At 34.5% G+C, this 12,191-nt stretch overlaps 1 pseudogene; it reads left to right on the top strand.

Moving 5' to 3' along the window:
* Positions 1 to 12,191, top strand: part of LOC129903707 (scopoletin 8-hydroxylase-like) — a 72,331-nt pseudogene that overhangs the window by 33,107 nt on the left and 27,033 nt on the right.

The following is a 12,191-nucleotide window of genomic DNA, read 5'->3' as shown; positions in this document are numbered from 1 at the left end:
AGGCTAAGCATAAACTTTCTATATCTCCCAAAACCCCTAACAATAAATCCCAGGAGAAAATGAGTAAGAAGAAGAGGGGATCAAAAAGAAAAGCAGAAAATTTATGATGTTTCTTCCAAGTCCCACCCAAACCAATAAGACAGTCTTAATGGCCTTATCAACTTAATAATCTACCAAGATATGTTGATGATTACAATGTTGTGAATTCTTAAGATGAGTTCGATAAAAATAAATTGTCACTAGAGGAAAATGATGAGGAGAATGAAGAGACCAGTAAGCAACTTGTAAAAGCCTTTAGGTCAACTGCATATAATGATTTACAGGAGGAAATTCAGGAGGTTTCTGATCAGCAGGGTTTATCTCCAAGGGGAAGGAAGATTCAAAGACAAACTATCAAATCTAGATCCATCAGTATATCTGCTATTTCTAGAAGACCCAGTACTAGAGCTAAGAGTAAAGGTTTTTAATGATCAGTGCTATTTGTTGGAATACAAGGAGTATTAATATCAAAGAGGCACTGAAAAAAATGAAACAACTCAAGAAGATGCATAAGTTATCCATCATTACTATTCTTGAACCATTCTCAAATAATGCACATATCAATACTTACAAACTTCAGCTTAATATGGACAAAGCCTTTTGCAACAACAATGGGAAAATTTAGATCTTCTACACTAATTATATTGATTATGAGGTACTGGATAATGATGAACAACAGGTAACTTGTGAAATGAAGCATGTGGAGTGTACAACATCTTTCAATATTACCTTTGTGTATGCCAAGTGTACAGATTTACTCTGAAGACCCTTGTGGGGAAAGTTCATTTAATTTTCCACCTATAGTAATCTTTGGTGTACTATTGAGGTCAATGAACCCCAATTCTGCAGCTGGGCCTGATGGTATGAGTGGCAAGTTCTTCCAAGCTTGCTGGGAAGTTATTAATATTTTCATTCTGAATGTGGTCATTTCATTTTTTTTGTGGCCACCACATACCAAAGTACTTTTCCCATACATATTTGGTCTTACTCCCAAAAATAGAACATCCTAATAAGTTCACTGAATTTAGACCAATAAGTCTTAGTAACTTTACTAACACGATCATATCCTAACTTCTTTGTCTGAGATTGGCTCCTATTCTCCCTAACCTTATTTCTAAAAACCAATCAGGATTTTTTAAAGAGCAAAGTATTGCTGAGAACATCATATTGGCTCAAGAAATCACTCTTTGTATCAATAAAACTAAGGAAGGAGACAATGTGGTTATCAAACCTGTTATGGGAAAATCATATGACAAGGTCTCATGATCTTATACTTGTTTCTTACTAAGAAGAATGGGATTTGGAGAAGTATTTATTGACATGGTATGGATAATAATGAGCAATAATTGGTACTCCATTATCATCAATGGCTTAAAACATGGTTTTTCCAAGTCCACCAGAGGGTTAAGAGAAGGGGATCCCTTATCCCTAGCCTTGCTCATTATGGGAGCTGATGTTTTGACTAGAATGCTGAATATTCTTGATCAAAATAATCTTTATCAAGGCTTTCATATGGAAAGGAGGGGTCCTTAGATCAACCACCTGAGTTTTCTAGATGATGTGATAATTTTTACTTCAAGCCATAAGCAATCTCTTCAGCTTATTATGCACACTTTGGGTACATATGAGACAGTTTCAGATTTGCTCATTAATAGGGACTAAAGCTATTTTGTGGTCCCTCAAAAACTCCTCAAACCATTGTGAACATAATAAGAGAAGTCATTGGTTTTGTGCAAAAGGAGAGTCGTCTTATCTACCTTGGTTCCCCCTCTACATTGGTCGTTAAAGAATTATTTACTACTCTGCTATGGTTGCAAAAGTGATCAAGAAAATTAGTGGTTGACAAGATAGAATACTGAGCTATGGTGGTCCTACATGGGTAAAATATGTCCTGCAATCCCTCTCTATATATACTCTAACTGTTATATCTCCTTTTAAGGCTACCCTCAAGTACATCAACAAATTGGCTGCTGGCTTCTTTTAGGGGTTGGACAGAAATAAGAAAAAATACCATTGGCCTTCATGGGATACTCTCATCTTTCCTTATGATAAGAGAGGTATAGGTGTTAGATTAATTTCTAATATCTGTACCTTTTTACAGTATAAACAGTGTTAGATGTTTAGGACCAAGATTTCATTGTGGGGTCAGTTCCTCAGAGGCAAATACTGTCAAAGGTCTAATCCCGTGACAAAGAAAAGGAATACTAGGCAATCTTTAGTTTGGAAGCATATTATGAGAAACAAAACTTAGGTTGAAACTCATTTTCATTCGAAGCTCAACTCTGAAAGTTTTCTCTTTTGATGCGAAGATTGGTTAGGCACTGGACCATTGGCTAATCATAGTATTGACAGATCCAGACCTAACAATAATAAAGTTTCTAACTTTCTTGTGAATGGAAAATGGGGTGAGGGTATGGTAAGACCGCATGCCCCCTTTATGGTTCCTGCAATTTTGAGAAATCCATTACAATACCAAGAAGGGATCCCAGACTCTGCAATCTGGAAACCAAATTCTTATGGATCCTTCGCATGTTCCTCTGCTTGGGACATTATAAGAAAGAAAAAAGCCAAGAACCTAATTAATACTCTCACATTGAACAAAAATATTCTCTACAAGACCTCTTTTCTTTTGTGGACAACACTTAGAGACAAACTGCCCACTAATAAGAGGATTACTTCTTTTGGAGGAGAGTATGTTGACTTTTCCTGTTGGATCAGACCAGGTCTGGATGCCATAGATCACATATTTGTATCTAGATATTTTGCAAACTATATTTGGAAGTATTTCTCAGCTTTTTTGGGCAGCAGTCACAGGCATATTCCTCTCGGGAACTTGTTAATGACCTGGTGGACTATGGACCATAAAAATAAGGTGCATAAGTTGTTTATTCACTCCCTTCCTATAATTTCTTGTTGGAACTTATGGAAGAATAGATGTGCTTCAAAATATGGAGGCAAATAATCCAACATTTCAAGAGTTAAGTTTTCTACCATGAAAGACATGTGACATCTCTTGAACACTGTCTACCCCGGTATCTCTTGGCCAAACAATTTCAAAGATTTGGTAATGGGGATAGAAAAATGTAGGCATGAAGTGAAGATTCTCAAAATCCTTTAGATCACACCTCCCATCAGTATATACAAGTTGAACCCTGATAGGAGTGCACTTTAGAATCCTTTACAGATTGGTGGAGGGGTCATACTTAGGGACTATCTTAGCAACATGATTTATGCATTTGCCACTCCTTTAGGCAATGATTCTAATAACCAAGCTGAGATTCAAGCAACAAGTTTTGGAATACATTGGTGCATTCAACATGGTTATAATAAGGTCATCTTAGAGGTTGATTCTGAATTGCTTTAAAGATGGCTTAATCACAATAGCAATTCTCCTTAGACACTCCAACAGCATATTAGTGATCTTATTCACCTTATTAGACAGTTGGAAAGTTTTCAATGTAGTCATATCTATCAGAAAGAAAATTATACAACTGACTCAATTTCAAAATTGAGTCACAACAGTGATATTCTCCAACATTTCTACACACCACAGCAGCTACCAGATGAGGTCAGAGGATACTTCAATTTGGGCAAGTTGGATATGGAAAATTTCAGAAGGAAGAAGCTAAGGAGAATTAAAAAACCACCTTGAAGATTTGTACTCAGTTTTGGTTTGAAGATTTGTACTCAGTTTTGGTTTTCTTTTGAGTATAGCAATTCTCTATACTAATCTTGTACTCTATTAACCTTTTCACCATAGCTATTTCTTTTTTCAGAGTTATAGCTCTTATGAATAGGTTCTAGATTTTATTGATTTTCCTTTCTTATTTTGTAAGGGGAGAGTCTCCCTCGTTTATGCATTTCCTAGATACTTATATTTGAGAGGAGTCCTCTCTTCTTAAGTGTTTAGTATTTATTTCTAGAATTGGGGGAAAGTTGACTGATCTTAGCAAGTTAGTCTAATTGTGTACCACCATAGGAGCTGAGGTAAGGTCTATGTCCCCTTTCTTGTACTTTTGTATTAGTATTTATTTATGTTAAGGCTTGAGGGTGTTTGGATCAATCTCTGACAACCATGAGGGATAAGATCCTTGGATTAGGTCTATTTATATATAAAAAAAGCACAAATATGTCATTCTATGAGAGATCCTGAATGCAAGATGATCATAAAGGGCTTCACAAATGACTTTTTCGTATCTGTGGGCCAACACTGCTTGAAAATAATACATACTATGTAGAAATTAATCTTTTTTAAAAAATATTTTTTTCATAAGATGAGAGCTATTGACCTGCTACTAATAATATGAAGGTTCGACAAAAAACATAAGGTGCTTCTTAAATAAATATACTGCACTATAGAAAAGAATTGTTATAAAGTGTATAAATATTATATAATAATATATAAAAGATATATATATATATATATTCACATATATTTATATATAATATTTATACATTATTATACAATGTATCTATATTGTATAAATAGTGTATAACCTTGTATATATAGTGTATAACTATGTATAACAATGAAGATACACATACTATACGTTTATATTATAACAGACTTTTATTTTAACAACATAGTTAATCACCAATAACACAACAAAAAAGAAAATATACAAACTCTACCAGTTTGTATTGAATCTTTTTTATTTAATTAAGATCTAAAAACTCTTTCTAAAACATCCGTCCAACCAATTTTCTTTTACTCAAACTAAAAAATATCCTAAATTTGGGTTTGTTAGTGAAGTAACAAAGAAAAGAAAAAGGAAAGAGAGAAACATGAATGATAGAGACAGAAAGAAATATAGACAGTCACATGGAAGACGACAGAAAAAACCAATGGGATTAAGTAATTTGGTAATTGGGTTAAATTGGGTGATAAAATATTATAATTGAGTCAATTTTTAGTAAATTAAATGATCGAGTGGCCTTTAGCCGTAATTATCTCAAAATAAAAGTTAAAATATTACAAGAAAGGTTAAAAAGTGTGCAAACTATTACTAGATATAAAACCAATGCTAGAAAGTAAATATGCATATTTCATCTGTATGGGACTTTGATGATATGTCCTGATGTGTGTGTTGTATTATCTTGGATTTTATATTTTTGTGATCTTGATACTTGACACTTATTCATATTGAGAGATTTTGTTTCCAATAAAGGTATATTACTGAATGAACGGACCGGAATTATAGTATTTCATCAAATTCAAAAGTAATATTTGTTAATAGCCAAGATGTTGAACTATATGAGCAGGGGATTGTGTCATTGCATCTCTTACCTCTTCCAACATCTCTATAATCTCTCATGGTATCTTCTACTTATTCACTAAATGTGTTTGAGAATTAATGAATTAGTCTCTAGTTGAATATTATGTACATTAGCAGCTCTGCAATATTAGAGAGCTTTCTATAGCTTCAATTGTTTTGAGTATATCTTGTGTCTATGCAAAAATCAGATCCCCTTTGTTATCCCTCAACCAAAAGTCATAAGAGTTTCTTTCCGTGTAATGAGCCGTTAGGTCATTTTGAGAACGAGTCCTCTTCCCTTCATAAAAGACTCCTTCCGTATATTTAAGTTGAAAATTTTGGACCTTTCGATAACTTCGGTTAATTAGTTGAGGGATAATTTTAGAGAATTAATTTAACTGATGGGCTAAAGTGTTAATTTATTTAATACCCTATACCACTTTTCTTCTATTTATTAAAATAGGTTAGTAGGGTTTGTAAATCTTAATACATAATTAGTTTGGAAAAAGAAAATAATAATAATAATAATAATAAAAGAAAAAAATAATTATATATTTATATATATAATCTGATGGCTTAATGCCATCAGATGTAACAAAAACAAAAAGAGAGAACAACGACGCAAAAACAAAAACTGGAGAGATAAAATACGGAGGAAGAAAGAAAAGAAAGAGGAAAAAAATAAAGGAGAAGGGGAAATATGAATTTTTATTCCAAAGCGTCAAGGTAATTATTCTCATCCTTTTCATTAAATTTTCATGTGATTATGAACATATTTTTAGGGTATATTGGTGGAGAAACAATGCTGAAATAAGAAAATATGACCATAGGGTTCTTCATATAAAATCTTTATTTAGGGGTCGAATAACGATCCATTTTAGCTGAAATTTGACATGTGAGTTTATTTTATCATGAGTGAACATAATCAGAAAGAAAATTTCAGATTTGACTTCAATAACATAGATGAGTTAGTTTTTGAATTTTGATATATTGAGATAGATAATTAAATATTAGGTATATTATATTTTATGAATTTCATTAAATTTATGATATTGGGGAAATTAGAACCTAACCCTAGGTTTAAAATTTGGAAATATGAGAGTTGACATGTTATTTGACATCAATATTAGGAACTTGATTATAGTTTTGGGTAGGTTTTGGGTCTAGGCTAGACATATAATAATATGGGTGTTGTTAGTTTCAAAATCTTATTGTGGTTATTTATTTGATTAGATTATACTTATTTGGATGCCCAACGAAAGGGAAGACTCAAGTGCCGGAGTAATTGTTTGATTAATTAAGGCAAGTAAATTTCTAAACCTCAGTTTAAGCTTGTAGATGCTTGTATTTCTGTATTATGTGTACTGGGGAGTAATGAGAATTGGACTGGATTATTGACTGTATGATTGGCCTTAAAAATAGAGATGAGGGATATAATATAGTGATCTAATGACATGTATAGGTGAAATTGATATGTTGTGATTATGGGTTTATTTTGGACATGTAAAATGACTATGTTGATGTGAGATAGAAAAAAATTATTTGTCATATTATTTTCGTGAATTATATGAACATGAATTGATTGCATTGGTTCTGACATATTATGTGAGACTGAAAATGATACGAAACAAAGGGGTTGGGCCACACGCTCCATGACAAGTATTATGAAATAAAGGAGTCGGGCCACATGCTTTATGGCAGGTATTATGAAACAAAGGGGTCGGGCCACACGCTCCGTGGCAGGTATTATGAAACAAAGGGGTCGGGCCACACGCTCCGTGGCAAGTTACATGGACAGAAATGTCCCCTATGGATTTCGGATTGTGATTCAGCGGATATGTACCGATAGGACAGACATGCATCATTTCATTGCATTACATTGCACCTTTCTGACATTTGTGAATTTGTGTTCACCTCTATAGTGCTCTGTGTATGTTGAACTTGACTTGGTATAATTCATTGATGAGACTATTAATGAGAATTTGTGGACTGTATTACTATTGTTATTGCACAAGTGTAGAGCTGGGCTGATTTTATGCAGGTTGTAGTTAAGGAGGTTCGGTTGGGAGGACAGGAGAACTTGTATCTATTGAGATTTGCTTAGTTTTAGTTATCCACTTGGTTTGTACCATGTTGTTTGGTACTCACCCCTTGCTTCTATACTTTTGTAGGTTGTGAGCCCGGACCTGCTTGATCTCCTACTATTTTCTACTACATCCACGGCTATCATTCCGAGTGTTGAGGTAGCTGTTACATCCATCTAGTGGACACCTCTTACTTGTTAATATGTTTTTAGTCCTATTCTAGAGACAAAGACATTGTGACTGTATTTTCCTTTCGTACTTTGTCAATGTATTAGTGGCTTGTATACGTGACAACCAGTCTTCGGGGAATTTGAGATTATTTAGTTATCTTTGAATAAGTTAAGCCTCGCTTCATCTCAATTACTTCCGCATTCACTTTCCGTTGAGTTTTAGGCTGACTTATCTCGGTGGGTTGAGATGAGTGCCATCACACCCAAATTCGGGTTGTGACATTCCGTTTCTCTTTACTAATACCATATGTGTTTCATTTTATTGTATTTATCCTTGCTTATTTATATAATACCTTAGCTAATTAAACTCCTGATTTTATAGTTGTGCAAATTCTGAATGAGCATTGGCGAATTTCCATGTACATTATACCATCAAGGAGATCTTACTCTAATCAATTCATTTAAGATGGACTGCTTTTAATGTAGTAAATTATGGAATGTCATGTTGCATTTATTCTTAAAGCATTTTTTCTATTTCATAGTTTTCACATTATCATAGTAGACACATCATAGAAAAGTGGCTTAAGTTTTGGGTCAATTAAAGTTGTCCAACATTTAACTATGACTTATGTTAGCTGAATTTATCCATTTTGTATATTTTCACAAGTAGAAAAAAATTCTCCATAACCTTGCAACTATTAGAGAGGTTAGGAATAAATGTAAAATGCGTTCTTATTTAATTTTTGATCACTGCAAAATCAACATCTGCAAGTAAGATATCTTTTTTTCTTTTCAAAGTTTCATATGTAGGAAGTTTAATTAAACTTTCAGGCACTCCACAAAAAGTAACCTTGATTAGTGATCTCTTTGTCCATATAAATTTGTTTGCATACTTGTTTTCAGCTTTATATCTCAAATAATTTTATGCATTTTTCATTGTGCAAATTTCATTTGTAATTTTCCTCCACTACGCCGAATTGTTAACTTCAACCTCTATTGGATGTGCAAATGTTCTTCATTATGTGTTGCATCAATTCATGTGGGAGATTTTCCTTCAACGTGTTATCATTCCACTATCCAACTATCACAAAATTAGATAGTTGTATCTTCTAACAATTAGAACACCATATAATACATGATATAGTCCTCCTAGATTAGTTTAATTGTCAAATCCAAAATTAGAATTGCCCTTCTTAGTTTGTATCACGACTCGAGTTCTGGTGTGATGGCACTCATCTCAACCCACCGAGACAAGTCATCCTAAAGCTCAATGGAAAGTAAATGTGAAAGTAATTTAGATAAAACAAGATTTAACTTAGTCAAAAACAAATAAATAATCTCAAAATCCCCCAAGACTGATTGTCACGTATACAAGACACGAAGCATGTGTCCCATCCCATCAATATATATATCCTGCCACAGAGCGTATGGCCCGACTCCTTTATTTCATAATACCTGCCACAGAGCATGTGCCTGACCCCTTTGTTTCATAATACTTGCCACAGAGTGTGTGGCCCGACCCTTTTTGTGTCATATCATTTTCAGTCTCAACACAACATGTCAGAACCAATGCAATCAATTCATGTTTATATAATTCACGATAATAACATGACAACAATAATAATTTTTCCTAACTCACATCAACAGAGTCATTTCATATGTCCAAAATAAACCCATAATCACAACATATCAATTCCACCAAAACATATCATTAGATCACCATTTTATACCCCTCATCTCCATTTTTAAGGCCAATCATACAGTCAATGATCCAGTCCAATTCTCATTACTCCACAGTATACATAACACGGAAAGACAAGCATCCATAAGCTTAAACCGAGGTTTAGAAATTCACTTGCCTTAATTAATCAAGCAATCACTCCGGGACTTGAGCCTTCCCTTTTCGTTGGGCCTCCAAATCAACGTAATCTAGTCAAATAAATAATCATAATAAGATTTTTGAAACTAACAACACCCTTATTACCATATGTCTAGCCTAGACCCAAAAACTTAAGCAAATCTATAAATACGTTCCTAATCTTGATGCCACTTAACATGTCAACTCCCATATTTTCCGAATTTCAAAACTAGGATTAAACCTTAATTAAATTGAATAATCCCTTTAAAATTTGATACCTTCATAACGCTTCCTAACAATCAAAATATATTCAAATACATAATCTTCATAAGAATACGAATCCAGTGACACTCATATTGCTATATTTATTTTCAGATCAAAATTGGGTCAAAACGTCATCCTCAGTCATTGAAGTCAAATCTGAAATTTTCTTTCCGATTATGTTCATTCATGATAAAATAAACTCATATGTCAAATTTTAGCTAAAACAGATCGTTATTCGACCCCAAATCAAGATTTTATGTGAAGAACCTTAGGGTCATATTTTCTTATTTCAGCGTTATTTCTCCACCAATATACCTTAAAAATATGTTCATAATCACATAAAAATTTAATGGAAAATATAAGAATAATTACCTTGATACTTTGGAATAAAAATCCCTATTTTTCCCTTCTTCTTTATTTTTCTTTTTCCCTTTCTTTTCTTTCTTCCTCCATATGTTTTTTTTTCCAGTTTGTAATCATTTCTCGTTCGTCGTTGTTCTCTTCCAGTTTGTATATATATATATATATATATTATTTTTATTTTTTTCTTTTCTTTTATTATTATTTATTTCCTTCTTTTTCCAATTAATTATGTACTAAAATAACAAACCCTACTAACCTATTTTATTAAATATAAGAAAAGTGGTATAAGTATTAAATAAATTAACACTTTAGCCCATCAATTAAATTAATTATTTAAAACCACCCATCAATTAATTAACTAAAGTTATTGAATAGTCCAAAATTCCCAATTTAAATATACGAAAGGAGTCTTTTATGAAGGGAAGAGGCCTCGATCTCAAAATGACCTAACGGGTCATTACATTATCCACCACTAAAAATCATGTTCGTCCTCGAATATAAAGTAAAGGAAAATACTTGAAGCTTTGAAAAGGTAGGGATATCTAGCACGCATATCAGCCTCTGTCTCCCAAGTCGTCTCTCTGACTAAACGGTGCTTCCATTGTACCCTCATTGAAGTTATCTCCTTGGTTCTAAGCTTACAAACCTGCCTATCTACAATGACTACAGGCTCCTCCTCAAATGTTAGGTCTAGAGCCTACTCCACTAAATCGAGTGATAAAACATGGGACTTATTCGGAACATACTTTCGGAGCATAGAAACATGAAACACGTTATGCACAGCCGATAAGCTAGGTGGTAAGGCCAATTTATAAGCTACCTCTCCAACTCGCGCCAAAATCTCAAATGTCCTAATGAATCGAGGGATAAGCTTGCCCTTCCTCCCGAACTGCATCACGCCTTTCATGGGCGACACTCAAAGCCAAACGTGATCACCCACCATGAACTCCAATGGCCGAACTCTCTGGTTTGCATAACTCTTCTGCCTACTCTAGGCTGTCAAGAGTCTACCCTGAATCCTACGAACCTGCTCCATAGCATCTCTAAGAAAGTCTGTGTCTAAGGAGTCCATCTCAGCTAATTCAAACCATCCAATAGGGGACAGACACCACCTACCATACAAAGTCTCAAATGGAGCCATCTGGATACTGAAGTGATAACTGTTGTTGTAGGCAAACTCCACTAGGGGAAAGTGTTGATCCTATCTAGCACCAAAATTGATAACACAAACTCGGAGCATGTCCTCCAACACCTGAATCATTCACTCAGACTCCCCATATTAGAGGACTTCTTACTCAAGGCATCCGCCACCACATTGGCTTTTCCTGGGTGATACAAGATAATCATGTCGTAGTCCTTCAGCAACTTAAGCCATCTACGTTGCCTCAAGTTCAGATCCCTCTGACTAAAGACTAAAGACTCTTATGATCGGTGAGGACCTCGCAATGCACATTGTATAGGTAATGACGCCACAACTTAAGCACCGAAACCACAACCGCTAACTTTAAATCATGAGTAGGATAGGTTTTATCATGGGCCTTCAACTGTCTCGAGGCATAGGCAACAACTTTCCCCTTCTGCATCAACACACGCCTAAACAAACACCGAAAGCATCACAGTATACAGTAACTCCCACACCTTCCTCGGGTAGCGTCAAAACAGGAGCCGAAGTCAATAAAGTCTTAAGGTTTTGGAAGCTCGCTTCATACTCGTCGGACCAATGAAAATCCATGGCCTTCTGAGTCAATCTAGTCAATGGAGCTGCAATAGTGGAGAAGCCCTGCATGAACCGTCTGTAATAACCGGCTAACCCAACAAAACTATGAATCTCAATAGGAGAAGTAGGCCTTGTCCAACCTTTAACTGCCTCAATCTTAGTTGGATCCACTCTAATACCCTCTTTGGACACCACGTGTCCTAAGAATATCACAGAATCAAGCCAAAATGCACACTTCGAGAACTTTGCATACAACTTTTTTTCCCTCAACTTCTAAAGTACCAACCTCAAATGGAATCCATGATCTGCCTCAGTCTTGAAATACACCAAGATGTCATCAATGAATACTATCACAAAAGAATCTAAGTACGGGCAAAACACTCCATTCATCTTGTCGTTCTATACTTTGACGAAACATACCGCCATAATCTAGACTTAAAA

This window comes from Solanum dulcamara, chromosome 9, assembly GCF_947179165.1.
Source record: "Solanum dulcamara chromosome 9, daSolDulc1.2, whole genome shotgun sequence".
NCBI lineage: Eukaryota > Viridiplantae > Streptophyta > Magnoliopsida > Solanales > Solanaceae > Solanum > Solanum dulcamara.
The sequence above is the reverse complement of the archived record's forward strand: the minus strand, read 5'-3'. Positions and strand labels throughout refer to the sequence as shown.